The sequence below is a fragment of the Terrapene carolina genome, unplaced genomic scaffold (genome assembly GCF_002925995.2).
Source record: "Terrapene carolina triunguis isolate 2854851 unplaced genomic scaffold, T_m_triunguis-2.0 Scaffold58, whole genome shotgun sequence".
NCBI lineage: Eukaryota > Metazoa > Chordata > Testudines > Emydidae > Terrapene > Terrapene triunguis.
Genome location: NW_020664409.1, coordinates 72,185,300 through 72,199,665, shown reverse-complemented (window position 1 = coordinate 72,199,665; position 14,366 = coordinate 72,185,300). Strand labels below are relative to the sequence as shown.

The 14,366-nt window shown below is 41.1% G+C and overlaps 1 protein-coding gene across 6 annotated transcripts in view; it reads left to right on the top strand.

Moving 5' to 3' along the window:
• The first annotated feature begins 7,512 nt into the window (after window positions 1-7,512).
• The window catches only part of TRIQK (triple QxxK/R motif containing), a 70,604-nt gene continuing 63,750 nt past the window's right edge, over window positions 7,513-14,366 (top strand). For 3 of the 6 annotated variants that reach the window (XM_024201823.3, XM_029914006.1, XM_029914013.1), the window contains exons 1-2: window positions 8,043-8,323; window positions 8,802-8,888. The gene's annotated coding sequence lies outside the window, so the exon portion shown is untranslated. The other 3 variants (XM_029914010.1, XM_029914007.1, XM_024201832.3) reach the window with 3 other exon arrangements.

Sequence of the window (14,366 nt, the reverse complement as noted above, 5' to 3'; positions counted from 1 at the left end):
AGTACAAATTCTGGTACTAAAGACCTGGTGCCTGGATCCCATTGCTCTGGGATTGTGAGTTAGTGTCCTGACATGCAACTCCTACAAGGCCAGTAGTGTAGCTCCTGCTGTTAGTACAGCTGTTTGCAAGTGCCCTTGTGTTTAGCTGAACCCTCTTACAGAGATTGAGTGCATCCCCACTATATTGTGAGCAGGCATTCTGCCACTGCTATCCTGCTGTGTGGATCCCAGTGTGCTTGTACTGTGAATTTTTGGCACTCACCCCCGCTATATGTATTTCATTGTGCTGGTATTGCTCGTGCCCTGGCGTAATGACATTATGCTAGAAATACGAATTCTGAAAATAGTGCCCTGGTGTGATGGTCACTCTGGGCTGTTACTCTGAATCCTCTCTTTTTGTATGCAGTAGTGTTGTAACCCTATTGGTCCCAGGACATTAGAGAGACAAGGTGGGTGAGCTAATATCTTTTACTGGACCAATTTCTGTTGGTGAGAGAGACAAGCTTCCAAGCTTATGCAGAGTTGTTCTTCAGGTCTGTAAACTCAAAAGATTGTCTCTTTCACCAACAGAAGCTGGTCCAATAAAAGATATTACATCACCCACCTTCTCTCTCTAATGTAAATTCTGTCATGGCCCTGTTGGGTGCATCCTAATATACTGAGAGCATGAATCTTGGCCAGTAGTGTCAATCTTAATGCTAATAGCCTGCTGTTTAGATCTTACTCCACTCTGAGCCTGAGAGTTTTAATTTTGGCATGTGTATCCTGATGCCAGTCGATGAAGGCAGTGGAGTTTGGAAATAAGGTGAACACAGAGCCAGCCTTACGGGTGGGTGTTATGGTCAAGAGGCAAGGAACAGAGTGGGCCTGGGGTGCATGGCCATGAAAGGGAGCTCTGGGCAATAGGGATGGGGGAGGCAGTGGAGCCCAGGGTGATGAGGAAGTATTCCTCTGCCACTTCGGTCTTGGCCTGCCCCCCTTTTACAAAAGCTCCAGAACTCTTGGGCTTCCTCCAGCAATCTGTCTCCCTGGCTGGCTGCCACTGCTCTTACCACTGCCCAGCTCTGGCTTCTGGTCTGGCCAGAGGGGGAGAGGAGGAGCAGGGTCTCATAGTGAGGCAGATGTGGGGGGCCCAAAAGTTCTTTGTGCCCAGGGCCCCAATAAATCTTAATCCACCTCTTTGCTGACCATTTTTGCAGATTGGATGCAGATACAAATTTTGTATCTATGCAGAGCTCTGCCTCTGAGCCTGAAATGAAGGGACCAGTACAGGATAAATCAGGTTGTGTAGTAAAGGGGGCTGCTGTCTGTAGGACCCCGGCCTTATTTGTTGCAGAAGTTGAACGGTGGGTATTGAATGAAGCAGGAGACTGCAGGAAGAGAAAGGACAGTCTCATGGTTAAAGCAGTTGAATGTTGCCCTGGATAATTAAATTCTATCCCAGCCTCTGCCACAGAGTTCCTGTGTGACACTAGGCAAGTTGATTAAAACAAACTTTTCATAGGTCACTAATTTTGAGTTCCTCATTTTTTGGGTGTCCAGCTTGATACCCTGGAATCTGACTTTCAAAAGTGCTGAGTATTGACAGCTGCAACTGAAGTCCATGAGAGCTGTACTTCAAACAAAAAGGGCTGTATAACACTCAATACTCTGAAAAATCAAGTCCTAGGCATCTCAAATTGGGCATGCAAAATTAGTGGAAACTTTTGACTTTATTCTATGCCTCACCTCCCAATCCCTTGCCTCAGGTTATTAAGATATATTTATGTTTGTGGAGCATTCAGAGTCTAATGATGAGTGCCATGGAAAAGATGAGTATATTAATCTGTTTTCAGAGCTGGGTTTGAACAGTATGCAGTAAATAAGGTATGGGGCCAACACACTGAAAAATGAAAATAAAACAAAATATTGAATATTCATTTAATGAGCTATCCTGTGTACTGAATGAGGAGGTGGTCCTGTGGAAAAAATAGCATGTGATCATGTGATTAATGACTATCATAATGCATATACACAAGGGGGCTGACTTAAGGTTGCACATGCAATGTTAAATCTGGAATTTTCTAATTTTTCAGTGCTTGACTTTGCAACCTTACTAGTATTCTTTTAACATTTTTATCTGTGTGTGTATATATAACTGATATTTTCCTTTTAAGAGCATCCATTAAAAGAAAATGTTTTGATACAGAAATAAAGTTAACAATAGTACATAATACTCAATGGGTCTGAGCTATGATTATGTTGTGATTAAATATTTATTTATATTTGATGAAAATATGTTAGTAACAAAGCATTTACTGTAAATGCTGCAGATATAACCCTGTCAAACATCATACACCATCTCATTTAGGTGTAATAATTATAAAAGTTCTTGTAGAAAGAGCCTTAGAATTCCAAAGATTGCATTGGAGGAAAAGTATCACATAATACTCCAGAGATTTTGACCTCATTACATTTTAGGGGGGAAATCAGTAAATATATATACAGCACTCTAAGAATTGACTAGCGGTAGAGTCTAAACTCAGTGGGTAAAAACAAAACTTCCCTACGATACAGAAAACTTAATACATTAGAACACAAAGTTTAATTTGTAAATTCTACCAAACATGTATCCACAGCATACTTCTTCCCCCTAGCCAAAGTCAATTGAAGTCAATGGGAGTTTAAAGCAGTAAGTCCCTTTGTTTAATGTTTATAGATAACCTTTTTGTTAGTGTTGGATTAAATGTGGGGGGAAGGGGAGAAAATAAATTAAAAGCATCTTCCAGTGACATAAGCCTCATGAAGAATTAACTAGGATAAGCACTTATTCTAGTTGGTGCACTGACAAGCTGAACAATGCAGACAAAAATAATAATTAAAACATAGCTTCATGCTGAGATGAAACTTTCAAGAGTCTCAACTGTGTTGAGCTTATGATTTTTCCATTTTTGTGTTTGCGAGCATAATTATGTCCCAGAGGCAGCAGGAGCTAGTGCTTGTCATTCCCCATTTCCCCCCTCCGAAAGGAGATTAATTTCTTTACACAGAAATCCAAAAGTTGATGCCAGAGCAATAATAATAATGTAAACAAGCCTTTTATTCTTTTAATCTGGAATGCATAATTTAATGGCAGAGTAATATAAATAATGAAAATACCACACATACTTTAGACAATTAAGGGTAAACTGAAAAGTAACATTTAATGTAGTATTGATTGACTGTATCAACAAATGACGGCAGACATCTGTATGGATGATAGCATTTAGAAAAATGCTATAAAGTACATCAGTACAGAAGTAGTGGGGGTGGAATGGAGTAGACTTGATGGCTCAGAAAACTGGTAATGGAATATAGAGCCTTTCACCCCTAGATCACCGATTCAAATTGGCCCAGGTCAATAGGGACTGAAAGTCATTACCATCTGATGGCTCTTCAGTGGCTTGTGTGAAATGAGTTGGTCCCTGTACGGCTCCCAATGGACAGGTGTTCATATCACAAAACCATCATCTATCACGACTGACACCCTGTTGGGACCCTGAGCAAAGGATAGGAAATGAAAGGGCATGGAGTCAGAATTATCTTTACCCTCCAGATCAGGAGTGAGAAACATTGGTGGATTGGGGTGGTGTAGAGAAACTTGTTCTGTAATTGTCTATACTGTAGATGTTCCATTCACATAGGATTTCAGTTTCTAGGCCTATCAATATAGAATTTTTCATAGTCACTTAAAAAATTCCCCCACTGCCGCCCCACCCTTAGAAACAAAAGTAAAAAAGCACAAGGATTTAAATAGTGATAATTATATTGTTAGGGAGTTAGGATAACATGTATTTTTAATTAAAGAGTATCAACCTACAGGTACTTTATCTTATTCCTAATCAGGACTGTAGATGTGTTTTAAAACAGATTTGACCTATGACAATTTACTGAGATAAAGTACAAATTATGGATTTCTTCAGTAACAAATCTGCAAATTTAAAAGCTATTTCTAGTACGTTCACATACTTAATGGGCATGACCTCAAACTGATGTATGGTGTGAAACTCAATGACAATGCTGTTACGGGTTGGATCACAGAAACCCCCTTGGGAGCTGCCACCCGATGTGCAAAGACTACCCCTGCTTCTGTTTTCCCTGCCAGCTCAGGACTCCAGCACCCTGTCTTGCTGAGCGAGACACTCCAGTCTGGCTCCAACACAGACCCAGGGTCTGAATTACTTGTCCCAAAGCTGCAAGTTTACCTGAAAACAGCTCATAGAAGTGTGCTTGTCTTTAGCACTCAGATGCCCAACTTCCAATGGGGTCTAAACCCAGATAAATCCGTTTTACCCTGCATAAAGCTTATGCAGGGCAAACTCATAAATTGTTCGCCCTCTATAACACTGATAGAGAGATATGCACAGTTGTTTGCTCCCCCAGGTATTAATACATACTCTGAGTAAATACTAAATAAAAAGTGATTTTATTAAATACAGACAGTAGGATTTAAGTGGTTCAAAGTAGTAACAGACAGAACAAAGTAAGTCACCAAGCAAAGTAAAATAAAATGCGCAAATCTATGTCTAATCAAACTAAATACAGATGATTTCCTCACCAGTTCCAGAGCACTCCCTTTTACAGGCTAATCTCCTTTTAGCCTGGGTCCAGCAATCACTCACACCCCCTGTAGTTACTGTCCTTTGTTTTAGTCTCCTTCAAGTATCCTCGGGGGGTGGAGAGGTTCCTTCTTTAGCCAGCTGAAGACAAAATGGAGGGGCCTCCCCCAGGTTTAAATAGACTCTCTCTTGTGGGTGGAGACCTCCCTCCTATGCAAAGTCCAGCTCCAAGATGGAGTTCTGGAGTCACCTGGGCAAGTCACATGTCCCTGCATGACTCAGTCTTTACAGGCTGAAGCCATTATCCACATGGTATCTTGCATGTCTCCAGGAAGACTTCTTATGTGGATTGGAGCATTCCAAGATGCATTGTTCCCCAAGTGTTTCCTGATCAGGTACTTAACCTGGCGAATTCCTTCCTAAAGAAGCTGACCCAATGCCTCCCAAAGCTTACTTAGAAACCAAGCAAGTATACAGCCCATATTCTTAACCTCAAGTAGAAAATGATATATATATGTACAAATCGGATGAATAGATATAGTAGACCATAACCTTTACGGAGATATGTTACCTGGCACAGGCAGCACAAAACATATTCCAGTTATGTCATACATACATTTATAAGCACCCCCCCCATAAAGCCTTATGGGGTACACTGTCACAAATGCTTCTTGCCCTTTTATAAACTAATACAGTATTTATATGGTATCAGTGTGGGATACGTTTTCAGAAATGGTGTCTGTTAAGCGTTAAGAGACAGAATTTGGACCACTTCAGTTTCCCCTGGACACACAGATTCCCACCAGCCTGCTTGGCATTCTACAAAATACAGGAAGCCACCCAATGCTACTCTTCTCATCTGAAAATCTTAAACTTCTGAACCTTTTACTATTATAGGTGCCTGTTTCACAGGAGAACAAACCTGGACAATAGAAACAAATAATGTTTCCTTAGAAGGACTTGGGCCTGTATAAGGAAAGAGAAGTTGTAGATAGTGGAACAAATTGTCAATGAGTAATGTAAGTCCCTTCCAGTGGAGATATGATGCAGATGTGGTAAATTAAATGCAAATCTTTATTTTGAAGCTGCTGGGAACACACAAAGTTTGTTTCCACTGAGGAAAAAATGACCCACTGGTGATTGGTGCAGCTGAATAGGTGCTGAACTCAATTTAGCTGCATGTTCAGACAAGGACAAATTGTGTTCAGCACCATTTCAGATCACTCAGAACCATGTATCAAGGTGCCTGGGTTCAGATACCCATATGTGCTTATTTTCTACTATGTGTTTCAGTGCTTACAAAATCAAGTAAACATACAGTATATGTGAATATGATTCCATGTACTGTACATACATACATACTGTATTTGGATGTGCAATTGCACAAACATTCTCTGGTTTAACTGAATCTCAAATATTCAAATATTTTTAGTTTAAATGTGCACTCATGGTTCTTTATCAATTAAGGATATTAAATGGAAAACAAGTTAATGAAATATTGTAATGGAAATTTTAAATATACAAAAATTATGAAATTTATTCATAGCACCAGCAGCAGATTCATAGATTCGAAGGTCAGAAGGGAACCACTGTGATCATCTAGTCTGACCTCCTGTACAGTACATAGACCTTTCCCAGAATAAAAGATGTAATTAAAATACATTGAACATATACAGTAAAGTGTAAAAGAAACGTAACAGCATATTAAGTGAACTACCTATGTTCAAAGAAGCCAGTTATTGTTGGCATGGGAATTGTAAACAGAAAAGGCATATAGTGGTCTCCACAGAGGTAAATAAATCAACATCACTTAAAAATCAAGATTGAATGTCCTTCTAAAAAAGATACACTCTAATTCAACCACAAGTTACTGAACTTGCTGCAGGGTTTACTGGGGGGAAATTCTATGGTTTGTGCAATACAGGAGGGCAGACCAGATAATCGCAATGGTTCCTTCTGGTCTTAGAATCTCTCGGTTTTAAAACCTTGATTTTCAGTCTCCACACAGAAGTATAGGTTGATGTACGGGAGTGGTAGCACCGGATTATGAGTTGACTGAACTGTGTATTTGTTTTTGTGATTTTAAATAACTGGTGGGGTGCTCAGAGCCTGAGTGTGGGTGCTCTTTATTGTTTTATGTCAAAACAAAACAAATACATGTTTGAAAAAGACCTAGCACTATTGGCACTATACCAATAAAAAAAGTGGCTGATTCCCAATTTGTGTTGCCAGGATCTCAACTAACATGCCAGTGAAATAGGCTTTTTGATCATGTTGACCTGTTTGGGGGGAAATGGAGAAGGTTGTATTTATAATTCTACCCAGTTTATATAATAAACACAACAGATACATACCTGCCACCACCAGAAAGCTATAAATAAGGATGTTAGCAAAGAAAAATATGGATGACTTTGAACTACATTGAACACGAAGAACAGTTTAAAAAATAGGGATGATCCCTCGTAAGCAGGCAGAGTTGGCAGGTAGGCGAGCACTGCATAGCCAGCTAGCTGCAAGGTACCTTACAACTAGAATAAAGTACAAAGCACTGACCCATCTAATTCACGAAGAGGCCACATTTTCCACGGGGCTCGGAACAGGCACCTGCGAAGCGTGCGAGCGCAGCTGCTGGTGGGGAGCCCGCACCTGGCCTGCAGGTGCACGTTCAGCGGGAGGGCCCTGAGAGGCCTCCTCGCTGAGCACCCAACAGGCCGGATGGGGGGCTGGGTTCCCCAAGGGGACACAGGAGCCCGCACCTCCCGCCTAGCTCTGCGGCTGGGCCGTGGGCGCTGGAGCCCGCCACTGCCAGGCTGCCCTCGCAGGCGGCGGTGGGGCTGTCCCGGGCTGTGCGCGGAGCGGCTGGGCTCGCCCGTCGCTGCAGTGGGAGGCCCTGCCCCGAGAAGCCCGCCCAGCGGCGGCAGGAGGAGGCGGAGCTCGCCCGCTCAGCGCAGGAGGTACGAGCCGCTGCTGACGTTGTTGGGGTGGGGGAGGGAGCACTCCAGCCCAGCCGCGGCCGTTGTCACTGCGCTTCCCCCAGGGCCGTTGCCTCACCTGGCGGACTCGACCCAGCGAGTCCCGCCGCCGTTAGCGGATCATCGCACGAGCGTGGCCAGCGCCATCGGTGGCCCGCCCTCTTCCACCTTTGCCTTCTCTTCATTGGTCGAGCAGAACCTCTCGTCTCCTCGATTGGTCCAGGTGCGCTGCCAATCTAGGCGAAGTGACGTTCCCCGGCTCCCTGCTCGGGGAGGCCATTTTGGTTGCGGGCGGGAAAGACCCTGGGGGAAATGGTGCCAGTTAGGGGGTGGTGCGTGGAGTGCCCGGAACGGATCGGGTCCAGGCTGCCTGGCGCAGCGCCTGCCTGCCGCAGCGCGCCCACCCGCTCCACTTGCGTCACCCTAACCCCGCGGCCTTCACCCGGCCAGTCTCTGTACACTCGCACCCCGCCCTCACCGTAACTCCCTCTGGAGCTGTGGCGACTGGGGCCTTTGGGGGCTGCAGCAGTGGCTGATGCTTACAAAGAATTAACTGCCGCTCCTCAAAGGGGCTCGTTGGCAGAGTCACTTCACCTCCCCCAAACGTGCTAGGCCCTGCGGGGTAGGGGGCGGGGGGGTTGTTCCCAAAAGACGCTCCTTGGCAGACGCTGGGGTTGGCATGATTGCGTTGTTCTTGAATCAGTACAATTTACCCTCCTAGGAGGAAGTGGTTTGTGCCTACGTGGAGCCCTCAGAGATATAACACCGCCCCAGGTCAGTATTTTAAACATGAACACAGGGAAGATGAGGAACAAGGCTTGCTTTTGCAAATGATCGTTCTGCTGGGAGTTATTCTGCATTTCTGGGAAATGGCCATTGTTCCCCTATATCCTTGTTCCTTACCAAATAGTGAATTCTCTTAGCATTTAGATTTATTAACGTGAGCCTGCTCAGTAGAAACAAAGCCACTCTAAATTAGACTTTAAATCGTCTTAAATAACTATTTTGCTGCTGAAAACAGAAAACTTCAAAAATTTAAAGTGCTTTAAGGATATAGTGCTTTGAGAAATATTGTTTTTACTTAAATGGAGAATACTGCCGAAACTGGTAATATATCTCCCAGTGGAAGTAAGTTTGTTTATTTTCATGGAGTTCAATATTAAATACTACCAGCCATGAACTGCTTGTGATGGTAGCAGCCCAGGTGTCAAATCATGAATTCATTTATCACATTTCATGTATTGTTTTTTAGCTGCTCCACAGCTCTGGTTGCAAAACTGATGGTGGCAAATTGTAACTTGAAGCCAGATGTATACCTTTATACAACATCCTGAGTGAGGTTAGTGCTTATTGAAAATAAGGGACTAATAATATTAACTTGAGCTAGGGTTGGGGCATGCATCATGCAAATTCCCACATACTCCTCTGACAAATTATTTATATTCTGAACTGAAGCTCTTCATCTTTCGTTCTAGAGCTTCTCAAGCACAACATGCCAGATTGTTTGCTAGCTTTGTGATATGGACGAGAAAGAGCGAATCAAAGTAATTGTTGATCCAAGGCAGGATTTGAACACATGTCCCTACAAGGCCTGTGTGCTAGTCTGCAATACCATAAAGCCTTTTGACGCCATAATTGTGGATTGGCTTGTAGGGTTTACTGTTTTCGAATAGCATGCAATGTTGTAGCTGGGTTGGTCCCAGGATATAGGAGAAACAAGGTGGGTGAGGTAATATCTTTTATTGGACCAATTTCTGTTGGTGAGAGAGACAAGCTTTCAAACTTACACTGAGCTTGTCTCTCTCACCAACAGAAGTCGGTCCAATAAAAGATATTATTTCACTCACTTTGTCTGTTTTCTTTCACAACGTTGTGCTGCAGATCTGCTATGTATTTTTTGCTTTTGAATCTCAATTATTGGTCACTTAAATTTATTTAAAAGCAAAACTTTAAAAATAAACTAGACAAATAGTATTTTCTCTTTTACCTCCCTCCCCCCCAATTTACACTGAATTGTAGTTAAAATCATCCCTTTTCCTCAGAAAAGGAATTGGGAAGTTTTTTGGTTGTTTGTCTGGGATATCTTTTCATATTAACTGCTCAAAAATATTTTACTATGCAACAGAAGTTCCTAATTACAGAGAATACCCTTTTTATAATAGGATATTTTGCAGTGCCTTTATGTTTATCCTTGAAGTTAGGATGGTGAATGTTACAAAGAAGTATTTCTAGGGAAAGGATGATTATAATGGTGAGTTCCATAGTGGACAGTCCTGGTTCCCTATTATATCACAGATAAAGTATTATCAGAATGAGTCATATAAAGAAAGTGGCATGCAAATAGTGTAGGTCTCACCCACCCTGGCTATCTCTACTTCCCTTGCCCCCCAAAACCCCCCAGGAACCAACACAACAAAATAACCAACATACATACACCACAGTACATACGTACTTCTGAGAAACAAGATTGTGTTTTCTGTTGTGAAACTACAGAAATGTATATGTTCTGGCACAATCCCTGTCTGAAAATGTTATGGGTATTCTCTTGTAAATAATGTTTCATTTGCTAACAGGTTCCCTTTTTTACTAAATAAAAAAAATGAAGAGAATTACATGAAGCATATACAACCGATAATTTTTTAAAATAAAAAATGAAGTGCTTTTCAATGCTATGGATACCTTCATTTCAAATGAAGTCTACAATGATTAAATATTAAAATGATCGATGCTTTAAATTAATATAAAAACTTTGCAGGAGATTATTACAAAGATTAACTTTTTTAATGTTTTAATACCTCCACACTTTATCAATCACAGACACTGAAACTGTTTTCACATCACCATACTGATGATCTCGTATATCATTGCAGTATTATGCACTAACTGTATAAACAGCATGGTAATGTTGGTAGAGAAGATGAAGAAACACAATTCATGTTATTGCTCTTTAATATGCAGTTTTGGTGTTGAAATATTCTTTGACATGTGAATGAGTGAGTAGTTATTTTTCTAATGCTGAAGATGAGACAGAAACCCAATCCAAGGAATGAAATTAAATGTCATTTGCCATTCATAAAGGAACTTTGTTTCATGTAATGACAAACCTAGGTGGTCTGTGGCAAAGGTTGAAAGAAGAAGAAAAAGCCCTAGCATGTGTTTTCTTAGGGAGGACCCACATGAATGCAGCCTTAGTATCCTAAAATTGTCTGCAACTGCCTATGATTAGAGATACATTTTTACTCTTTCAGTTTGAATTATGTTTGCGGGTCATGAGAAAATGTCATGGCACCCCAGGTGCTTTTGTTTCACTAGCTGTATGTAGCCCTACCACTGTAATTCAGAGGATTGACTAAACATTTACCCCAGGCGTTCTTAAAATGGAGGATGCTAATTTCTCTGTTTTACATTTCTTCTGGATTTCCTTAAGCAGTGGGTTTAGTATTATTTTTCTTGATTTCACCTAGCTAACCATCTATTCCAGTTGTACTATGCAACTTTATTTTGTGTAGCTTATATATCCCAGGACTCTTTGCAGAGCTAAATGCAGAACAGTATGTGAATAAATTATTATTTATTTGAGTGTCAACACTGTGCTTGGTGCTATACAAAACAAAGAAGACGTGATCTCTGCTGTATTGTGCTTGCAGTCTCAAACACAGAACAGTGATAGTATTTTTAATTCATAACCATGCAGTGTCTAAGTCCAATAAAAGAGGTAAAGAGGAACACGGAGGCATAGTCAGAAAAGAAATGATAAAATTTGATTAGAAAATAGATGGAGAGCTGGCAAATTGAATAGATACAGAAAGATTGTTCCAGATGGGATAACCTACAGCAGAGAAAGTTCTTGCACCAAAAGTGAAAAGTTTGAGAGAATGGACAGAGCAAAGGTGGATGCTAGATGAATGTGGAAAATGGCAGTGAGAAGAGGAAGTCCAGAAGGTAGACCGGAAAGGACAATATCGTAAACAAGGAAGACATTGTTATTCATATAGGCCAATTTGTTATCAGCTGTAGGGAGTGCCACAGAGTTCTAGTGTTTTGTTAGGCAAATCTCAAACCAAACATTTCACAGGTGGCTGCTAACTATGTTGTTCATTTTCTGGGTGCTTGGGAATCTGATTTGCAGAACGGTTGAGCACTTGCAACTGTAACTGAAGTAATTGGAAACTGTGCTTTGAACATGTAAATGCTAACTGTTCTCAAAAGTCAGGCCCTAGATGTCTCAAATTGGGCAACCAAAATTAGTTAACACTTCTGACCTTAATCTCTTTATACCTCAGATCTCCATCTGTAAAATGGGAATAATACCTTCACATCACAGGGGTGTCATGAAAATCAATTAATGTTTGTGAAGCACTCAGATATTGAGTAATGAGCACCAGATAAAACCCCATCACAAAATTAATATTGCTGCCTTCAGAGCAGGGCTTGAATAGCATGCAGTAAATAACCTAGGTCACACACAGAAGAGCAAACAAAATATTGAATTGCTGCTCATTCAGCAAACACCATCCATTTTGTGCACTGTGTGAAGAAAGGGTCCTGTGGAAAAAATAGTATGTGATCATGTAATTAAAGACTGTAGTGTAGGGTATAAGGTAGTATTCCTATAATTAATTTGTGACCCCTCTAGTGGTGCTCACTGTGTTTTGTGTTGTAAAAACCATGTGAAACCAGTTCGAGTTGGCCGTATTTACATAGCTAGGCCTGGCAAGTTTGTTAGGGCTTTGGAGCTGTGCTCCGGCTCTGCTCCAGCTCTAGGCAAAAGCCTGCTGCTCCACTGCTCTGGAGCTGCTCCGTGCTCCAGCTCCGGGCTCCGCTCCAAAGCCCTGTTTTATATTAAGTAAAAACATTTATTTGTGATCCCTGTGGTTTCTTCAAATTGACAAGGGAGTGTCTTAAAAGTCACAACACTACCTAAAAACTTTGTTGAAGGCCCCGGATCCTGCAAAACTATATGCACATGCTTAACTTATGTACTATGCGTAGTTCCATTGACTTCAGTAGCTTAGAGTGAGAATAGGATACTATGATGAGTAAGAACACCTTTCTTCACTTCTACTAAAGTCAATTTAAAGACAGTTTCACTTGAAACTGCATTGATAGAATTTAGTTACCCAGAATGGGTTCTTGTTTAGCTTTGGAGCATCAAGGTAGTGTGGCTGCAGACACGATCATGCAACATTGATTTATGTCATATACTATCATATAATACAAAGGAACTGCACTTAACACTTTTGAATATATATGTTGAGGTAGCACCCAAAGATCCCAATAAGGAAGCAAGTCAATGTATAACCTGTAGGAAGATCAATCCCTGCCTCAAAGAGCTGACAATCTGATGAGACAAAAAGACAAAGTAGGAGAAAGGATAAAACATGCAAGCAAAATGGACAGGGTGATGGCAGGTAAACATCATGTTAGTCCTATGTCTTTTTTTTTTTTTAAACATTTGTTAATATGTTCTTATTTATGTTCCAGAAGCTCTGGGCCAGATCCTGATGTATTGTGGTGTATTTCAATTGAAATCAGTAGTGCTCTGTGAATTTTGACTAGATATTCAACTATACTGACTTACACCAAATGAGGACCTGCCTTCTAGAGAGTGGGTTTTGGTTGTGGTGCTGTGCTTGGACTGAAGTGGGGAAGAGGGGAGAGAGGCATAATAAGGGAGTGGGTAAAGAGAGAGGGAGATAGAATGGGAAAAGAAGTGGGTGAGGGGTAGGAGAAGGAGGTTAAGATGCATAATAGGCAGGGAGAGTAAGGTTGAGCAGATGGAGGTTTGCACAGTTAAGAGGGGGTGGAATGAAGAGGGTGTCAAGAGCCTATGGCAACTGAAGGGGAAAAAAGACCTCTCAAGATTCAGAGTAGAGAGAATTACAAAGTCAGTGAACTGTGAAGCCTCTTTTGGGAGGGTAGGCTTAGAATTTATTGGCTGGAAGGCCCTGATTTACTGGCTCTGCTTTCAGTTGCTGCTTTTGGGAGGGGGGCTGAGGATCTTGGGATGTCCATATTCTACCCCTATGAGCTTGTTATGCCTGTTGATGTGGTTCCCAATTGAGCAGGATGAGAAGGCTGCCAGGCTGGTGATTTTTTTCTAATGCTATAGAGGCACATGTATAGCAGGTCTCCTTATATTGTGTGTGAATGTGTAATGGAAGTTGCTGCAATTATATGTATGTACACTCTCTAACTTTTGTTTGATTGAAATCTGAGGGTCAGATCCTTGGCTGGTGTGAATTGGTGTGACTTCAACAGAGCTACTCAGATTTTCACCATCTGAGGATCTGGCCCTCAGTTTTAATGTTGTATTCATATGGGTTTTTTTGCATATACTGTTCAAATATAACTATTATGAACATTATAAACATCTTTCTGTAATTTGCAGAGGGAAAAGTGAACACTGCATCCTCTGACTACTGTAATTAACTTACTTGTCACCTATTTATTGAGAAAGATAGGACATGATTTGATATCTAATTAGGAAAGCAATGAGGAAACCACTAGGTCAGATAGGTATAGGAATATCTGGAAAATCAGTGTATAGCCATTAGTTAGAGATGAAAATTTAATTTAAATTGGAAGTAGCTTTTTTTAAGTATTCCATGAGATTAAATAATATTAGTAACCTCTTAAAGTAACAAAGCATAATAACTTCATACAAAAGGTCCCAGTACACTTTCTAATATCCTTTATGGCTTTAATAGAATAGATCTGAAATGATTTACAAAGCAAAGCTGTTGGATGAATTCTTCCAGTTCTACATGTAAAGAGAGCCTGTTTGTCTTTCTGTGAGTTTATATATATCCATGGA